The 20,222-nt window shown below is 33.6% G+C and overlaps 1 long non-coding RNA gene across 3 annotated transcripts in view; it reads right to left on the bottom strand.

The window, feature by feature from the left end:
* LOC140253343 (uncharacterized) overlaps positions 1-20,222 on the bottom strand; it is a 259,237-nt gene that overhangs the window by 71,850 nt on the left and 167,165 nt on the right. For all 3 annotated transcript variants that reach the window (XR_011903824.1, XR_011903823.1, XR_011903822.1), the window contains exon 2: positions 14,230-14,326. This is a non-coding gene — a long non-coding RNA (uncharacterized lncRNA). The remainder of the gene's footprint in view (positions 1-14,229; positions 14,327-20,222) is intronic.

The following is a 20,222-nucleotide window of genomic DNA, read 5'->3' as shown; positions in this document are numbered from 1 at the left end:
TCCTTTTCAACCCAAGCCATTCTATGATTCTATATTCAACAGGATCTGGATTGAAGGATATCTGAAAATAAATTAATAATAGTCATCCTAGAGGAACATATGAGGCTGTAATTTTAAGCTCTTCAATCAGCTAGTCTACGTAAGCTCCTTAAGCTCTGTATATTTCCTCATAAGAAAAAGTTTTGAAGAAAACTGAATGCATTTCTTAAAGCGCACCAGATCTCTCATAGCATACCTGGACAAGGTGAAAAAAGCCAGAGGTTAAAAAAAAGTCCAGTTTCCATGATTCTGAATAACATCAGATTTCTTTCTGTAAATCTTTTACTATTTTGTCTTCGTAGCTGAAGTTCACTCAAATGTTTAGTTATATTATTGATTCTCATCACACACACATATTAGACATTACAACCTATGCACCTTAAAAGCAGCAATAGAATCTTTCTATGAGTTAACAAATTATTTGCAATGATGAGCACTCCAAATACTGATCTCTAACAGAACAAAGGTCATTTTTATCCAACCAAAGCCTATACAATAATTTCCTGACTCAAATGTCTACATCTATCATATCAGATATGGCTAGAAAATAAGGCCAATAGACACTACCAATGTGAAAAGAACAGCATGAAAACTTCATCAGCATTGGGACTCAGTAGCTGAGAACTGATGGTGACACGATTCCAGTTAGAGGTTAGCTAAACTCTTTTGCTTTGAAACACAGAAAAATTGTAATTTAAAATACTTTGATGAAGCTGTCAGACTCTGAAATTCAGAGACTACCCTGGGGAAAAAGATAATACTACTGAGTTGAACAAGCCCTCTTCCATAAAGAATGAATTAATTCTCTTAGAGGTGTAGGCAGAGGATAAAAAGTCTTTTAAGTGATTTTCTGAAGGAAACATGTTGGCAGTGGTTTTGTCTTTCTTTCTGCTTTTTGAAATAGTCGAAGAACAAGGACACCATCAAGATGACACCTTTATAATGAACTTTTCAACCCATGTCTTGTTCTGTGCTGCAGAAGGGCAAAACTTGTTGCTTAACTTCAGTTTAAGTGCATTTTAACTCGAGTTAATCATTTTATTTGCTATTTCAATAGATTAATTCTTTTTCCATTAGAAAGTCTGAGAGAATAGCTAAGAAGATATATAGATTATGTAGAGTGGCTAAATAAGTGGATCAGTAAGATTATTTTAAACTAGATTAGTCATAGAAAATAAGTTCGGAATAGGCTTTAGTAGAACATCTAATTCAGGTCAACTTCCCACCTCTAAACCTGACAGATAGGCAGTCTAACTAACATAGTAAGGCCAACATATTTTTTCTGAGGAAAAACAAAAAACAAAAAACACACTCCTTCAATCTTCTTAAACAAGTGACTACTACTAATACTGCATTTTCCCTTTAGCTGATATCAATTTTTATACGAGAAGACATTTGAGACTACAAAAGCCAACCATTTATTGAATATATCTGTTGATTACATTTAAAAATACTATCCAGTTTTACAGTTCAAAACTGAAATAAAGCATCACCAAAACAAAAAACAAAACAAAACGCACACAGAAGACTTTCAAGAAAAAACTTGCATTAATTTGTATTAAGCTTCAAACTGTGACAAGTCAAGAGTAAAGTACCACTCATTGCTTAACATTCTGTTGTGTGTGCGCTATGCCTGATTTAGATCAAAAATCTATACCTACAGCATGCAATCTATGTCTTCAGGCAAGGTATCTATTCTTAACAGTGGATGAGATCCTGCAATCCATTCATATTTTCACAAAAAACTTCACAGGACCACCCTCTCTCTGATCTTCAAGCAGGAGTTCTGCCTGATGCATTGTGAGTTATGTAGTTCAAAAATTTAAACTGTTCTGAGAAGTAAAATTAGTGTAAATTCAGAGATCCTCAGACTAAAGCTCATCTACACACCTTTTCACTAGGACTTTTGTACCCTTAAGAGATAACAGTAAGTTGTCATTGTTTGCACAAAGGTAGTTATTATCTTCAAGGAAGGACGTATGATATCATGGTCTTTTTTTTTTTTGGTGGTTTTTTTTGTTTTGTTTTTTTGATGAAAGCAGAGGTGACAACGCATTGATATTTCAGTTGTAGCAGAACAGTGCTTACATAGAGCCAAGGATTTTCCTACTTTTTGTGCTGCTCTGCTAGCAAGCAGTCTGAGATGCACAATTAGTTGGGAGAGAACACATTCAGGAGAGCTGACACAGACTGACCAAAGGACTGTCCTGTACTTCATGCTACATTCAGCAGTAAAGATGGGGGAAAGAAGTTTGAAGTGATGGTATTCCCTCCTTCCCAAACCTGCTCCCGCTCCCAAGAAACAGTTATTCACAATGAGCCCTGCCTTCTTGGGAATAAATTAACATCTGACAGCAGATGGGATGTAGCAATTGAATTCTTTGTTTTACTTGCACTCCCAGCTTTACCTAGTAAACTGGCTTAATCTCAATCTATGCATTCGCACACTTCTACTTTTCTGATTCTCTCCCTGATCCTATCAGGGAAGAACACGTGAGTGATTCCAGTTCTGAGTTGCCTTCTGGAATTAGACGACAACACATGATGGTTCTATACCATGAGGTGGGGTATGGATTTAAAAAAAATAATAATTTAGAAAAGGTGTATGTGCTTGTGTTTTGAGACCTAAGTGAGGCCTATGTTTCCAAAAACTTGTCAAGTATCATAACGAGTTACCACTGAACAGGCAAAACCACCAACAGTTACTATGAAGACATGATGTCTTTTTATAATTATTATACGCATATTATTCTTAGTTAGATATACTAAAATGGTAAATCTCAATTGATTACATTTGATAGTGTACTGCAGAGAGAATCTTTTTATATTAAAATTGATATGTAGAGACACTTAAATAGAATTAAAAAATTATATATTTAAAAGACTGTTCAGCAGACTCCTATGATTTCAAGTTTTGTTGCCATGGTAACTGTATGTAAGATTTTCATTAAGTATTTTGTTCTGTTTCTTTCTTTTTTCTTTTTAACATGATAAAATGAAATCAATAGGAACATTTACTTAATGACTAAATAGCAGAGGACTTGTTATTTTATGTTTTCATCTGTTCGCTTGTCAAAATTTAAATGTAAGAGGAAAGTCTCTACTTTGATTCATACAATTAAATTAGCAGAGAGCCTAAATAACTATTTCAATTTGAGAGCTAATTAAGCAATTTGGTAACTCCAACTTCACAGCTGAAGTTAGAGCGCAGCTGGTTTCTCCACTATTTCATCAATTTGTTGCACTCCAATGGTGGTAACTCCACTATATAAAATAAATTATGTAGACATCAGGGAATGTTTGTAAACCAGTGGATCTTTTTACAAATCATGTGATTGAAGACTAAAAGTCTTGTCTACTTTATTCAGGTGAATAAATCACAGCAAGCAAAAAATTACCAGCGTAATAAATAAAAACACACACCTGATTGTGACTTGTTTTCTCCCTTAAAGTTGACATAAGGCATACAATTCTAATCATCACTTAAAATCTGTTTAAGTACATAAAGCATGTACAGATTAGCCCAGTATACACATACACTTTTGATAATACTCACTAGCTAAGAAGTAATTATAGGGTCTTGAGAGTTCAAGAAACAATTTATTGTTAACTTTCTTGAGCCCAGCTGTTAAGCTGATGTACATGTGAGAAACTAAACAGAAAACTTCCCACTAGAAACATCTGTGGAAAAGACAAATAAGACCCAGCAATAGGTCTGGATACTATAGCCAATATTGCATCATTTTTACTCCTTACACATCTGTGAGATGTCCATAATTACACAGACCTAAGGCAATGCATGGGTCATTGTTAATTTCTGAAAAGTCATAGGAATCATACCTAATAACATAGATTAAAAATTAAGCAAGTTTTATGTGACAGTTAAATATGACTGTAAGAAAATGGTCTGATCTGAGTTCAAACAGTTCAGAGAGGCAAAAAGAAGAGCGTAGCTTAAGGAAAAAAAATACAAAACAATTTTCATGAGACTTTCAGAATGAAGACTTAGAATGACAGATCAAGTCTACAAGATCACGTACAATATATAAGAAATATATATAAGATATACATATATACATAATATGTAGATAAGAAATAAAAATAAAGGATGAAAATAAAGAATGAGCCTTGCTTTTTGAATTCCCTTCTTTTCTAGGTCTGGGTGTCCTGTGAAGCTAACTGTGTATGCACTTAAAGGCTCTTATCACCCAGAAAAGCAGGGGAGGGGGGGGAAAGAAAAAAATCACACCACTTGCTCATCAAGTGTCTACTAGGTTTACTAGGTTCTATACAATTCATGAGCCAGATTCAGTGGAGGCTCTCACGCACTGTGAATTTGCCATTGGTCTGGAAAAAGTGAAACAGAACAAAAACTGAAAATGTCAAGCTGTTGCAAAGACATGAAGAATTCTGACTTGTTTGAAACTACAAGCTGTATAATAGGAAATGGCAGCTTATAGTACCTTGCTAAAACTACCTAAAATCTTCCTCCTGCTCTCATTTGCAAAAGAATTCATGCTGTAATGTGGAAGACCTCTAGCTAGAAAGAGAAAGAAAAGAGAAATTGCTAAATAACTACAGTATTACAGTACCTCTAGAATGGGAAAATTAGATGATAGCCTATTTTCTTTCTCTTGACATATTCTGATAACTGAATGCAATATGGAATGGGGAATCTAGGATTGCACAGTTTTTTTAATGCAATAGCTGCATTATAGAATAACAATACTTACAGGTTTTTCTCATTTAAGCTTTAAAAACAGTAGTGGAATAAATATGTCCATCCTGTTACATCTCAAATCATCTGTCTTAGGCTGCGTTGGATGCTAATATACTCCTTTTTTCCTTATTTCCTGATAAAGGTTCCTGGTAAAACTCATCTACAATTTTATCCCTTTCTTCACATTCTGTAGCTTGTATTTCAAGTGAAAAATATTTATTGCATTCTCAACATTAAGTAGTTAATTTACTTAAACTCCTCCAGTCTACAAAAAGTGGGAGTAAAACCTCTCTAACTGTAACCTGCTATGTAAATTTAGTGATAATTCATGTGACTCACTTAGTAAGAATGATACCCTGCACAAACTTTTTAAAGCATCTAGAGATGCTCTGGTAAAGCAACAAATAAACAACACCTCTTCAAACCACACTATTGTCAAACATGAATCAGTTCTACAGTAACTCTTTTTTTTTTTTTTTTTTTTAACCAGGTTAGCTGTCTAGAGCTAGCATAAGGGTTAGTTATCCCTGCATTTTATAGATACACTTGCAAATGCAGAGTATGTTATTTATTCAGTTCAAAAATGAAAATAAGACTTTAAGACATGTTAAATGACAGAATGATGCATGAGTAGTCCCGCCTTATCTATACTTCTGTTTGATTTTGAAAAGGGCAGAAAACCTTACAAATCCCTTTTCATGGACAGTTCTGTCATTTTTTCCAATCAAATTTATTTATTATTATTATTATTATTTTAATTGGAGAGGTAGTTACTTGTCATGAAAATCTACCTAGATATCATTATGATGGAGTTACCTAGAAGACTGATAAGACATAAGTATTAAGTTTAGAAAACTCATTCATTTCAACAAATTTATACACTACATTTGTTTGGGGCATAATCAATCAATCAATCAGTTCTTTTTCATTTTTATGACCATATTTGGCAGCAAATTTTAATCTCATCTACCATGCAGGGGAATTTAAACATGAAGACAGGAATAAAAACAAAACCTGATTTAAAACTAATTAGTGAATATTAAAACAGCTATGACAACAGTAACATGCAGGGCATTTTTGCTTAATGCCAGTATTCATGATGAATGATTTCCATTTACACACACAAAAAAAGCCCATTCCTAACATACAAACATTTTCCCTTTCAGAAATAGTAAAACCAGCAAAATGTTTATCAGCTCAGCTATCAGCATGCAAATAAATTACAAAGCCCTCTACTGGGGCTTTGAAAAAAAAATCAATTTTGTGTTTCTCATAGCAAGCTTTCTTAATGATGTTAATTACTCAGAAGAGATCATACGACTAGGAAAAAAAAAAAAAAGCTAATTATTAAACTATTGATTACTGAAAGGTTCTGGAATATTCAGTATGTTTTTGACCACGGATGACCTTCTCTAAGATAAATTCAGCAAGTACAATAATTTCATAAAATGTTTTCTGGTGCTAATCTCAATCTATCCATGGATAATGCTAGACTAAATAAAATATCCGGCACTGTTAATAAATCTCTTCTGCAGTATTTGTGACATGTGATGCAGACAAAGGATCTTCAAGCATAAGATGGTGGATGTAGAGGATGATGATTTTGAGAACAATGGTTCCAATGTACTCAAAAATTACTGTTGCAACTAGTATTATGTTAAAATTCACATTAGTAAAATTCAGATGGGCCACTATCTCTTTTTGTTGTGAAGAATATTACATACAATGTTTGTTTTTTTCCTCTCTCCAAGAAAATAAAAGACTAAGTAAGGAAGATAAGAGCAATATTCTTAAGGTGTTCCCTCAGTAATGGGTGAGTGGATTATTACAGATCTCAACTGTGCAAATTAACAAACAGATCTTTTCATAATGCAAGTGTGTAACTTCAAATGTGGCATTGTTGAGTCAGTTAATCTTCTCATATAAGTGAAATAATTCTCTGTAGAATTCAGACAAGCATCGATGAATTTCTGTGACTTTTTAGGTACAAAAAAAATAAATAATTCTAATTGTTAAACTGAATTGTGTTGTATTACACATTTATATTATGAATATTTTTTGTATTATCACATATTTGAAGTACAATAATAAAATCCAGACTGACTAAAATCAAAAGCTTCTTTCTAGGCAAGCAGAATTTACCCACCTAACAGAATATCCACATCCTAATTGAGTGTGTTTGGACTAATTTAGACTATTTTATTTGTCTTACTAAGGAGTTTTAAGTGCTTGGTTCAGGTTTGTCTACTTGTAAATTTAGGTCTAAAACTGTAATGCCACCTCTGATACTGCATTAAAACTGATTTTCCAAAAAGGAAAACCGCAGGACAGAGGTATCCAGAGGGTTGTTTTTTCTCCACGTGAACAGTTATATCCTCTTTCTACAGTTTGATAAATAATATCTGAAATAAAATTCTTAATGTATGTTGAAGTGACTTGCGGATTCAAACTTGATAAACATAATAAGATTCAACATTTTCTTATTTTTAAGAATAACTGCACAATTTTAATCATCTTCGTTTTTTGTGTAATTAAAGGAGAACAATAATTCTTTTAACTGTAGTAGAGATCAGAAAGTCCATGTATATTTTCAAACTAGGTAGACAAAACTTCAAGAACTCCAGAGGAACCAGTTGAAATGAAATTTTCTGATACCTGCACACATGAGGAAAAACTATCAGGCTTTCTGCCTTTAATGGTGTTAAGTACTTTAGAGGGAAAAAGCAAACAAACAAAATAAATAAAAAAGAAAACATAGTACTTTACAATAGGTGTAAATTTCAAGCTAGATATTTTAAGGTGGCAGAAAAAGTCATAAGAAAAATGATGCTAAGTCAGAAAGTGTAAGAATAAGCTTATATCAGAACACCTCATGAAAAGAAGTTTGAATCTACACACAGATCTGCTTGTGAGGCCTATTCCTGAGCCCTGACTTGAAATTTTCAACTCTACACTATAAGTCAGTTTATTGAACTGTCTCTCTGTTCATGTGCATATAACCCTGGACCTTGCTCAGACCTGTTACCTCAGAAGGAAAAGAAATAGGTAATATGATAAAGAATTTATTTCTGTAATAAGTGGGGTCAACTGTCATCTTAGCAATATTAGTTTAAAAAGCAGAATTGATGAGTAAGACATTTTAATTTTACTTATGATGCCATTATAAAATGCAGAAAGATTTTCTGCAATTCTACAACCTAACTGTGTGGAAGAGAAATATGGAGTAAAAGACAGAATAGTTCATCTACTTCTGGACCATTATTCGGTTAAAGTCAGAACACAAACAAGGTAAAAAAGAAAAAAAAATACAGAAAAGTTTTAATAAGAGGTCTACATAATGAAATCCTTAAATATTTTAGATATAGTCTATTGATAGAGAAATTGTACTTCACATACAAGATGCAGTAACAGATTTTGTTTTGTCTCATTTTTTCTTAGACTACCCGAACCCCAAACCCTTAACCAACTCAGGACTCCTTTTATACTTATAACTACAATTGAAATTTTCAAAGATCTATGAGAATTTCAAAGCTAAAATTAAAAAAAAATAAATAAATAATAATTCTGAATCTTGCTGCACTACAGATGTAGAACCCTATAGATTTGACTATACTCTGTTCTTTTTTTATATTTAATTCTAGGTAAGGAACTCAGTGGAGCAGATCTATGATTCTCTAAGCTGCAGAACAAGCTTTCATCTTACAGCTAAGGAATCAGACTGATTCTACTACAAGTTACTACTCTAGTTGCTTTTGACTGAAACAAACAGAAATAGGATGTTAGTGTGGTACAAGGTAATCAGAAGCTCGCAGAAATATGTGCTTTTGGTAGAGATTCACTGTTATTGCCTCAACTACTTTGAAAATAAACAAGTGTACAAAGAATTAACATACATAAAATCCCACGTTTAAGCAAGATTGGCTCATTTAGTAGCAGTAATACAGCAGGAAAGCAGCCTGCAGCCAACAAAAGGCTTCACCATGGGAGTCTTATCCCAGCAAACAACAATTCGCACCTGTTAATTACACTGAATAGGTTTGCACACGATGCTAGGCATGTCATCTACCTATTGTTAAGAAGCTATCCTAATCTTTTATGTTATTATTATTCACGTAACACTTTCATTTGATTTATAATTTCCTTCTAAATCATCAATTAGCTCATCATAGCATTTGCCAGAGGACTCAAAGTTCCAGTGTGTCCAATAGCTGTGTAAATAGCTAAAATTTCAGCTTTGCTGATAGGTTTTTAAATAGCAGAATTATATCATATCAATAACACAGGGATATATTCATATTCAAACCATAATTTTTATTTAAAAATCTAGCAATCTATGTTTGTATATTCAAAATGAAAACCCCAAAACCCTCTCACAGCAGTTTCACTTGCATGTTAATCCAAATTAAAGGCTTTAAAACAATCTAAGTAATCTGAAACCTAGTCTAATGCTAAGAATAACTTCACATATTTGAAAAAAAAAATAATAATAAAATAAAAAAAAAAATCACAGAATCATTCTGATTTTTCATGTTAATGCCTGGATGAAAAATTGAAGTCAAAATATTTTTACTAGAATTATTCAACTAAAAATACTTTTATCTCTATCTGTGTACCTAAAAGACTCCTATGCAGTGTTCACAGCCTTGCCCAACACACTCTACTAGCAACTTCCAAAAGGAGATTTTAGTCATGAAGAATTATGTAATCCCATTGCTACTCGCATAGTCCTATAGAATTATGCTTGACTATACATTCAGACAATTTACACAATATATGTATAGTTGGCTATAATAATCATATTAAGAAACTTACTAGGATGCAGTAGAAGTCACATGTGAGAAAATACTTGCATAAATATTTGAATAAAAATAAGAATAGAAGTGCTCTGTCTTTTAATACTGTGAAGGCACTAAATAAAACAAAATAGTTAAGCCTAGGAATTTTTGAGATTCATCTGATTTGTAGTCTTTCTACACAACAGTTCACCATCTAAAAACTGTACAAATTCAAACATTTTCTTTAAGCTGCTCTGAGATCACCAGAGAGAACAGAGATCAACGACTCCAGAGTTTGATTCATCCTATCTGTATTATAAATGTGTATTATATATGTTTTACTTGTACTTATAATAAATCCTTTAATCTCTCCTATATTTATATAAACAATAATTAAAAAATACTTTAAGTACAGTTATGTTGTAGGAAGAAGGAATCCTTGAAATATTTCAGGTGTCCATTTGTTACTGTGATTTCCATGTTTGTTCTGGACAAGCAGTTCCAAGGGATAAGACAACTAGACTTCACAGTCCTCTTTTTCTTGTTTAATTATTACTCATTTTCAACTGTGCAACTACCAAAAAGGTAATGATCTGTTAATAATCACAGAAAGATTGACTACGGAAGGATTAATCTCATCCAACAGCTTGCTCAAGCATTATCATCTACAGCAGGTTGACCTGAACTGCATCCAGTTGAGTTTTGAGTACCTTCCAAGGATGGAGACAATACAACCTCCTTGAGCAATGTTTTACAGCATTCATCAACCACCTTCACAGCAAAAACGTTGCTTCTTTAACATTAAATTATTTGTGTTTTACTTTAGGCTAATGATGGTTGTCAGCAGAACATTATAATTCAACTAACATTTAAGTTGGTCAAGAAAAAAATTATACTCAGAAAGCAAAGCGATTCTTGCTCAAATTAGTCTTTTGCAATGACAAGGAATTGGGCTTGTTTAGCTGTATGAAGGTGATCAAATGTATCAATTGGAATGACTGAGGATAATGATGTTTATAATATAAATCATGACATTAACAGAAAATTCGATACCTATTTCAAACTTGGCCAGTAGGATAGCTAATGGTGTTTTTCTTTTTTCTTGGGGAACATGTATTTCATGAGAATATAGAATCCCTAGATAAGTGAATATACATGTAATCTGCATCTAATGTCTTATGGACTTAGTACTGTGTCCAGGTGTGGAGCCCTCAGTACAAAAAAGATATGGAGATTTTGGAAAGGGTCCAGAGGAGGGCCACGAAGATGATCAGGGGGCTGGAGCACCTCCCCTATGAGGACAGGCTGAGGGAGTTGGGTTTGTTCAGCCTGGAGAAGAGAAGGTTGCGGGGTGACCTCATTGCAGCCTTTCAATACCTGAAGGGAACTTACTCCCAGGAGGGGAGCAAACTCTTCGAAAGGGCTGATTATAGCAGGACTAGGGGAAATGGTTTTAAGTTAAAAGAGGGAAGATTTAGGTTGGATGTTAGGGGGAAGTTCTTTACTAGGAGAGTGGTTAGGTCCTGGAACAGGCTGCCCAGGGAGGTTGTGGATGCCCCGTCCTTGGAGGTGTTCAAGACCAGGTTGGACGGGGCTCTGGGCAACCTGATCCAGTAAAGGCATATGTTTGGTGGCCCTGCTAGGCAGGGGGGTTGGAAATACATGATCCTTGAGGTCCCTTCCAACCCGGGTCATTCTGTGATTCTGTGATTCTGTGACTCAGGTAGAACAATATATCATTTCTGAAACAGAGTTCATTGGTAACTGTTTTTCCCAACTTTCTATACTGAAATGTGGTTGTTGAGATACAGAAAGAGTTACCTTCCAGGAGAAATCTTAAGTCCCTTTGTGGCCCTCTCTGTTCACCTGCCTTTTAATCCACATTTTTTGTTTCAGCATAAATACAATACCAGACATAATCAGAGGGAACACAGGGCTACAAACCACAGTAAGTGTACATCTGTCTCCAGATTTACATGATTTGTTGCTTTAGTTGATTTTAAAGATAGATTAGCAAGACCTGTTAAGGTAGTATAATATTTGAGCTATCATATATAATTCTAATATTTGGGTGTTTAATTTCATTCTTTTCAGGAAACATTGTTTTCCTCTATACACTACAGCTGAAGGAAAAAGTATGAATTCCATTTTCACTGAAAGTGTTCCAAATGAGTCTTAGCCAAAAGTGATCAAATGAATGCTTTGGTTTGTTCCTCACTCCCAATTAAGAAAATCCCTGCTCTTCCTAACAAAGTGGCAAAGGGAGATTGAAAATATGTTTTGAAGATGCAATTAATCCAAAACGAGGGGTGCCACATCCAGAATAAGAATTTTGCAGGCAGCAATGTAGAGCTTCAAATGTTAAAGCAAGTAAAGTTAGTCTGAAAGCACAAGGTCAGCAAGAAATACCTGTAACGTGCCCACACTAATTAAACAAAAAAGTGGTAATACCCCTCCACTTGATTTGAATCCCACTTGTTTATATAACACATAGGAAGCTAGTATTAAAAACTAGGGAACAATAACCTGAAAGGATGCACACATTAACAACTCCATTGAGAATATGAAACTTATTTTCCTCAATTATCTTGTCTAATTTAGAAGAAAATAATAACAAAGAAATTTATAACGCAATATAAAAAAAAAGGAATGTTAACTGAAAAACCCAAGCATTTTCCAAAACCATCTAAAAATTGAATAAAAAAATAGAAATTTTTACAAATCTTACTTCATTAACATATCACATATGAAAGTAAAAAAAACCTGTGAGTTCAAATTTTATCTGCCCAGCCTAGAACCTTCTTTCTGCCACCTCTGAATCTAATCTCTTTTCCCTCTCTTTCCCACCTCCTCCCCCCCTCTTTTTTTTCCTTAATTTCATTCTAAATCTCTAAATCTAGTACTTCCACCTTTTTTGCTGAAGTGCCTTGGTCTAAGATCCAATACTATTTGAGATTTATTTTGTATATGGCAAAGAAAGTACTCTTCTATGTGGAAATACAGTGCTGAGGAATATTCTTGAAAGGATGAATTCTTGAGAAAGGCACAGTGTTTGATAACACTTGCAAGTCAATAACCAGAACATCCTCAAAGATTTTTCATAGTCGGGTCTGGTATCACTCTGCTTGGGGCATAATAGATGAGATGTACTCGTGTTGAGAACACTGAGATCTCTAATACAGACAGCACTGCAAGAAAAAGCATAAAATCTGCCTACACTTCACCAAGGAAGCCTAAGAGACTCTTGGGTTTCCTGAGGTTAAAACAGTTTAAATTAGTTTTGAGCATTTTGCAGATTGTCACTTGTTCATCTCAATAGGGTGCAGATAGAGTTACATGGCCATCTGTCCCTTCCTTCAGCTGCCAGCAATCAGCCACTTGGCAGGGATGAGGCAAAGAACATCTCCATTACATTTAAAGACAAACTGGACATTTTGCTGTGAGATCGCTGCCAGCAGTTCAGTATTTTAGGAAGTACCTAAGCAGAAGGAAGACAGAGGCAAAACCAGAAGAAGGTGCAGAGCTTCAGACTCAGCTGTAAGACTGAAGGACATACTGAAACAAATATCAAAACCTTTTAAAGAATTTAAAAGATTAATGAGTTTACTAACAGAGTGTTTTTACCCAGTATATTAGGATTCAAACCAAACACATAATTAGATTATTATAAAATGAGTAATAGTCCAATCTAAGCCTCAAAATATAACGGTTGAAAATATTATCTTCTGAAGCAACAAACTACCTTTCCACACTAAAATGAAACTATGTCTGAACTACATCAAAATGCAACCAAGCATCATTTCTGAGCTTTATTCCTAAATAAATATACAAAAGAAAAAACAACAACCAAACTTCTCCCCACACAAGCCTACAGGTACCATTAAACGTTACTAAATATTCAGAGAAGAGCATAACTGCAATGCAACAGAACGCACAACAGCAGCAACAATATCCCAAGCTACAGCCAATAAGGATTCAGTGACATGCAACAGTCGTGGGCACAGAAACAAGGGAAAGAAGCTGCTTACCTTCTAAAGGCCTCAGGTGTGCAGGGAGCTTCTAAAGAAATGCTTACCTCCACTGCCTCCCTTAATTGAGGTCTAGGAAGGGATGGATCCTGGCTCTACCCCTCCAGGTCACAACAACAACAACAAAATAATAATAATAATAAAATAAAAATAAAAAAATCTGTATCTTGTGTCAGAAATGTATTTTTCATTGCTCCTCTTAGTTTTAAAACATGAATGAAGTTGCTTAACTATGCATAAAAAATGATACAAGAATTTGTGGTAGCTAGAAACAAACACTCAGGAAAGATATGAGACAGTTATCACATAGTGAACATTTACTAACCAAGGTTTTCAGGGACAACTGTGTTAAATTGTAGGCATATAAGTTTATCATGTCTTTGATAAGCTTCAACAATATCTGTGGCTTTTGCAAAGCACTCTTTAAACAAATTCCATCTGTCACTTGTCTAAAAGAAGGCTCGTCCAGGACATATCCTGTTGCTCTTTCCACAATAATGTGACTACTTAAGCATATTTTCCATCAAATTCCAGTCAAATTTAAAATCCTTTACCCAGGCACAGGTGGCAACTCACAAAGATGACACATTGTCTTATATCTTTGCAAAGACATACTTTTTCAAAAGAGAAACACAAACATGTTTTCTCATAGCTTAAATTTCCTTACCTGGACTCATTTCCTGGACACAACTGAGAATTTCTTTAAAGTCCTCATGAACTTCTCTTTGCTCACTAAAGTTGCACATTCTCTGATCTGATCAAGCCTGTAGGAAACAAACAAAAACTCTAGTTTTGAAGGTATTGGTTAAATTATAACAGTTGTTTGTTGTTGTTTAATTTACAGCAATCTATATTAGAAGCATGTGTTTATATAACCAAAGTTACCAAGTAATAACATGAAGTAAACATAAATCCCATATATCTGCTCATCTCTATAGCATTTACAATCCTTATCCTCATCATATTGTCTTCTATGAACACAGATGTGTTCCAATCACCTGTAGTTAAGAATTCTTCATCATAATTATTGGGTTACTAATATTGATAAAACAAATAGAAAATCCATAAATTATAAAATATAATAAAATAAACCATTATATAATTTTATTTAGGGAATAATCATAATAATTTTATTGAGATTACCAGATGGCATTCATATTTTAAAAAATCAGAATGAGTTTGCTGGTTGATAATGTGGAGAATATGAGCTAAAGACTGATGAGCAGTAAGCTTGAAGCCAATTTTGGTAAAATGCTTCACCATTATTGTGTAGTAATAACATTTGCTGAGTACAAGTGGAATTAGAAATTTGAAGAAAACCTGGAATTGTTAAATTCATGGAGGTAGGAAGTTAAAATTTGAAGGATTTTTATTTCAGTTTCTTTTCAGTGATGACTGTAACAATTAAAACACTTATGTGAAATTGGTAATCACAGCCTGAACCTCTGATTAATCAGCTGAGGCAAGTGTTGGGTCAGCTGTGGGAGCACAGTTTAGCTGTGCTCCTGGAAGGGCTGGAGCTTGACTCCACCTCCTCTAAGACCTCATTTAAGGGCTGACCACCACTGAGGCAGCCTTTCTTGGAGATTGCTCCTTGGTGGAGTTTACCTTAGTGGTTCCCAGCAGACTGAAGGCTTCCATATGGATGAGTTTTTCCTTTAAGTAACCTTTTGGATATTTACAATTACCTTCTTTTCATTATTGTCACCATACAAAACATCACCAAAAATATTGCAGTGTTCAATATGTAAAAACAACTGTCTTTTAGACAGGAAAACAAAATGCTGTGCCTTAAATTAGGAGCTAAAACTGAAAGCTCAGTTTTCTCTGACCAGTTATTTTAGTTAACTTTTTTTTTCCCCTCATTAGTATAAATCAGCAGTCTGTAAAGAGTAAATTGTAATACTTGTGTTTTGCTATCCACACAAAATGAGTTTTGTTATCATTAAATTCCATATAATATAGTGCATCAAGAACAAGTTTTAGCAACAGTGTTTAAATTACAGCCATAATGCAAATTGCTTCAACAGTTGGCATGAGGAGCTTAAATGATATTGTTTCAGAAGTAACTGAAATAAATGGTATCTTTCAGACTTCATATATTGAACTACAAAGCTGAATGGATTTTGCATAGAATCATTGGAATCAGTCAACATGAGAAAACTGAGAATTGAGAGCTTTGAAAAAAGACAGAAAATGAGACCATTTTACAGTATGACCACAATTAGAATTTTAGTAAGATATGCTTTAACAATAATATATGGGGAAAGAAAAGCATTCTTTTTTGTTCATATATGCTATCCACATTTGTGCTGTAAAAATTGCAAGAAAGAAAAATAAATAGCAAATAATAATAAATAAAAAAGTGGATTATTCACTGTGCTGATATTCATTCTTGTAGAGCTGTCAGTAAGCTGATTATTATTAATATATAGCAGTCATGGGAGGCTGTGTATAAACTGTGACGTGTCAGAGATTCCTGCCCTCCAGTCACTCTCCTCGTCACAGCTGCTTAGTGATCTCTGTGCTGAGAATGGATTGCAAGTGAATAGTAGAGTTGATATGGTGAGTAAACAGTTATAGCTTTCAAAGTGTGGATGAACAACAAGGGCAAAAATCATACTTTGTGTAATTCAATTAGGGTGGATATATATACAGCAAGGATCAAAGCAGTTTGTTCATGGATAAGGGCACACAAGGGCAGGAAATTACTGTGGCACCTTTCTTTTCTGAAGATGTCAAATAGAAAGAAATTCCAAAGACAGCATAGATGTTTGATCTATAAAGAATTAGCTAGATGTTCAATATTTGGAAAGTGCTCACTTTTGGACTGGTTTGGTTAAATGTTAGTACTCACGTATACATAGCTCTTTGCCCTTTTTTCCCTCATAAGTGCAGCAGCAATTTCCTTCTCTAAACAGCAAAGGAGCACAAAATGTATCATCTCAGAGACTGTCATCATTGCAATACTGCTTTCATTGTTCTCTCTGCATCAAGTTTAGCTGTTAGCAGTTGATTAGCAGGGGGATGAAACAAGGCCATAATCTCAATTGAAGTTCCTTCTCAACTTTTGTCTGTTCGATCTGTCAGTTTGAAGTTTTATATTACTTTTAACCCACTGGATTAGGTTTAGAAATCTTCCAATATAATACAAGTTCATTTTATATGTTCCTTAAGTTGGTTTTTAATTTATGCTCATGCTTTAATTAGAGATAGCTGAAAATTTGTCCTAAAACAATTTTGGCCTGAAATTTTTGTTTTGGAAAATTTATGAAAATACATTCATATGTCTCTGTGCAGGTAATGCATGATAAATTCTGTGTTCTGAGAATTTTATTTCTATTTTTCCTGTCGTTTGCATGCTTCATCATAAGTAGATGCTTGATAGCAATTCTAGTTTAATAAAATGATTGAAATACTGAATCAAAGTATTTACATATAATTTTTCTTGAAGAAGACTCATTATGAAACATAAACCTTAACCTATATATCCTCCTAAACAAAAGGATGACAGTACCTTTATGTAGTACTTCTTGTTATAGTGGAATCATGTTTGATTTTGACCCAACCAATATGAAGTGAAAGAAACATGGCATAATATTCCCCCTCTCTACTCCTATATATTGTTATGAATAAGGAAAAATAATAAGGGAAATATCACCCTTATTTTTGTTACCTTTCTGTCACTTTTCTCTATTTCTTCATTTATTTTTTCTACTGTTTTATCATCTTTAATAAATGACAAATGTATGGAGTACAAATTATCTTTTATTAGACAAAAGCAAAAAGAATGTCTTAAATGACTGGTGATCGACTGTTTTAACATTTCTATTGCACCATTTGAGGTGGTCCTGGAAATCTATAGTACAAAAGAAAGAAATATAACAAAAGATTTGTATTTTATATATTAATAACAATTCAGAAAGCACAAGGGTCCTGAAAAGCAGCTTTCAAATCAGATAGGGTTGTAATGAACAGTTCTTCAGGTTGGAGAGTTCAAGTAGTGAGCTCTTTACTAGTAAAGGTTGCAGTGTTAACAAAGAAAATTTTTGTTGCATATGTTTCTGATGTAGCAGTCTTTTGGAACTTCTATAGAGAGCCATCCAACACACCTATGATTATTCCTGTTGCTTCCTAATCAATATATTGCAGTTTTATAGAAATTATAAATGGGATGTGAGAAGGAAGATTATTGGCAATCCTTAATATCCTGTTAGCAAGCTATTCAGAGAGTTAAGAAGTTTTGGTGGGATATTATTTCTTTCCTCTGTCTTCTTGCTCTTAAAAGTAAACTATATGAAGATAAAAAAAATTCACAGAAAATCATTCTGCAATAAAAAATGCCCATCATAGAGTGTCAGTGGATGTGATAACATGCGTAATTTACCTTGGGGCAGTATGTATTTAGAAAAAATAACCTTTTACATTTATTTTCTTAATCAGCTGCAACAAAAGACTAGAGAGTAACACATGTGCATTTAATGTATTTACATGGTATGAATAAGAAACTGAATATGCCTGAGGTAAGGAAAAAGGAGAATGGAACCTATATCTTTGAAGTACTATGATTGAGATGGCATGATGCCTCTTTATTCCTTTTTTTTTTTTCTTCTTCATTCTGGTGAGGATCCATGAGCAACTCCAGTCACCCTAAGCACATGTCAGAGCATCACAGCTTTTGCTGCTCCAAGGAACAAGTGTCTTCATCTTGTTCCATATCTTTCTTTCATGGTTAAAGCAGTTAAAGAAGGAAGGTTATCCAGTACCAACTGCAATGATACTTCTTTGTTAAACCAAATGAGTATATTATCAAGAAATGGATAGACACCAATCTCATTATGAAAGGTCTGTCTACAAGTAATAATGAATTTTAATCACTATGAACTTTATCTGAAATTATTCACATAGAAAATTAAAGACTATATCTGATTACCAATATCCTGAATATTTTTATCCTCTATTGTTAATCATATAAAACCTTATGCCTGCAGTGGTCCCAGAAGAATAGTGAACAATGATAGAAGATATAAATGCCAGTAGTGCAAGCCTCTCTTGAAGCGTCAGTTATCATCTATTAGAAATGATGAGAAGTATGAGAAGAACTCCCTTTCTCAAGGTAATGAAAATGAAAGTTTGGGGTGTTGTTTTTTGTTGTTATTGTTGATTGTCAGTTTTGTCATTCCGAGGAAAAATATTGCCCTTCATCAAGAAACATACATATTAATTTTCATGAGAAATACGATGAAGTTTCAAAAGTGAGTGGAAAAACCCTAACAGCAAGCAACTGTCAGGCTTTGATGATTTCTACTGGAAGATGCAGAAGTGTTATAATGACTGAGGGACCCACGTCCCTCTCAGTATGGAAAAATGAATAATCAGGATAAATGCTTCCTCTGCAACTCTTCAGAATAACTAATGTCTCACAACTGATTTATTTTTTTTTCTCTAACAAGAAAACTTAAGACACATTAACAAATCAAATTCAAAAGCTGTGCTTTTTAGCCTCAGTCTTGTAATAGTGGACAAATCATTTGTTTTCTCTGAGCTTCAATTTCCTTGTCTAGAAAGTTAGAATAATTATAGTCTCTCACTTAACAGGAGTTAGTTAATACTTCAATGTTCATAAAATATACAGTCATAATGGAGGTTGCAAAACAGGAGTATTAAGAACCATACATAAATTGAATTTCTGTAGATAGTTGGTAGTCAAGGCCTAAATTGCTACTCCAAAGTAGAAATATCATATACAGCACCAAAACAACATTTTATTATATTATAATTAAAGACAATCAACTTTGGCAAATTTCCTTCAGAAAGTTCACGTATTGAAAGTTCTCCAAACATCAGTCTTCCTACCTGTCTCTCATTCCATTTCTTTTCACTCTACAACATTTCTCCAGGAAAATTTAGTCAAAGATGCAAATACAATTAAACTTCTGATATGCTAGAATAAAGGTGGGCATTATGTTATACAAAACAATTAGAAGAATACCTCAAGTACTTGCAAGAACATGAAGAAACACTGCAAGTCTTAGGTATACTTTGTAATATTATAATCATACATGCATTCATTTTTGTTATCTGAGTAAACAGTTCTTAAAAATAAATCGGTGATCCTCCTGTGAAAACATGGGACATGTTCCACCAGATTACAGTAATTTATCACCAATTAGAATCCTTGTTTCATCTTTTCATCTACTTCACATGACATAATCTAAATACAGTGTGACAGACCTAAGATAAATTTATTTGGTTTTGTGATTGAGTGTTGTTTTTTGTTTTTGTTTTTTACCTCTGGGATATTTAAAGTAAATGGTTATCACTATTCCATAGTATTTATTCTCATTTATTTTCCTGACAAAGATGAAAATAGTGGCAAAAGTACCTAAAACATGATCTTCTGAACTGTTTCATAACCTTCAAGGGTTATGGCGAGTTCTGATATTTTTCATTAATATAACTATAGTTGAGTCATCTCATTTAAAATGCTTCATGTGAAAATATATCTTGTAGAATTGGATTTAATATATTGTACTGATATGTATTTTTAAATTGAAATGCTTCAATGTAACTACAATTATTCAAACAATTAAGCCGATGTTTGCCTGTTTTTGTTTTACAATTGCATAACAAGAAATCTCAGCACTATGTTATTTCTGA

Source organism: Excalfactoria chinensis, chromosome 5 (assembly GCF_039878825.1).
Source record: "Excalfactoria chinensis isolate bCotChi1 chromosome 5, bCotChi1.hap2, whole genome shotgun sequence".
Taxonomy (NCBI): Eukaryota; Metazoa; Chordata; class Aves; order Galliformes; family Phasianidae; genus Excalfactoria; species Excalfactoria chinensis.
This window is presented reverse-complemented; position numbering and strand designations above follow the sequence as displayed.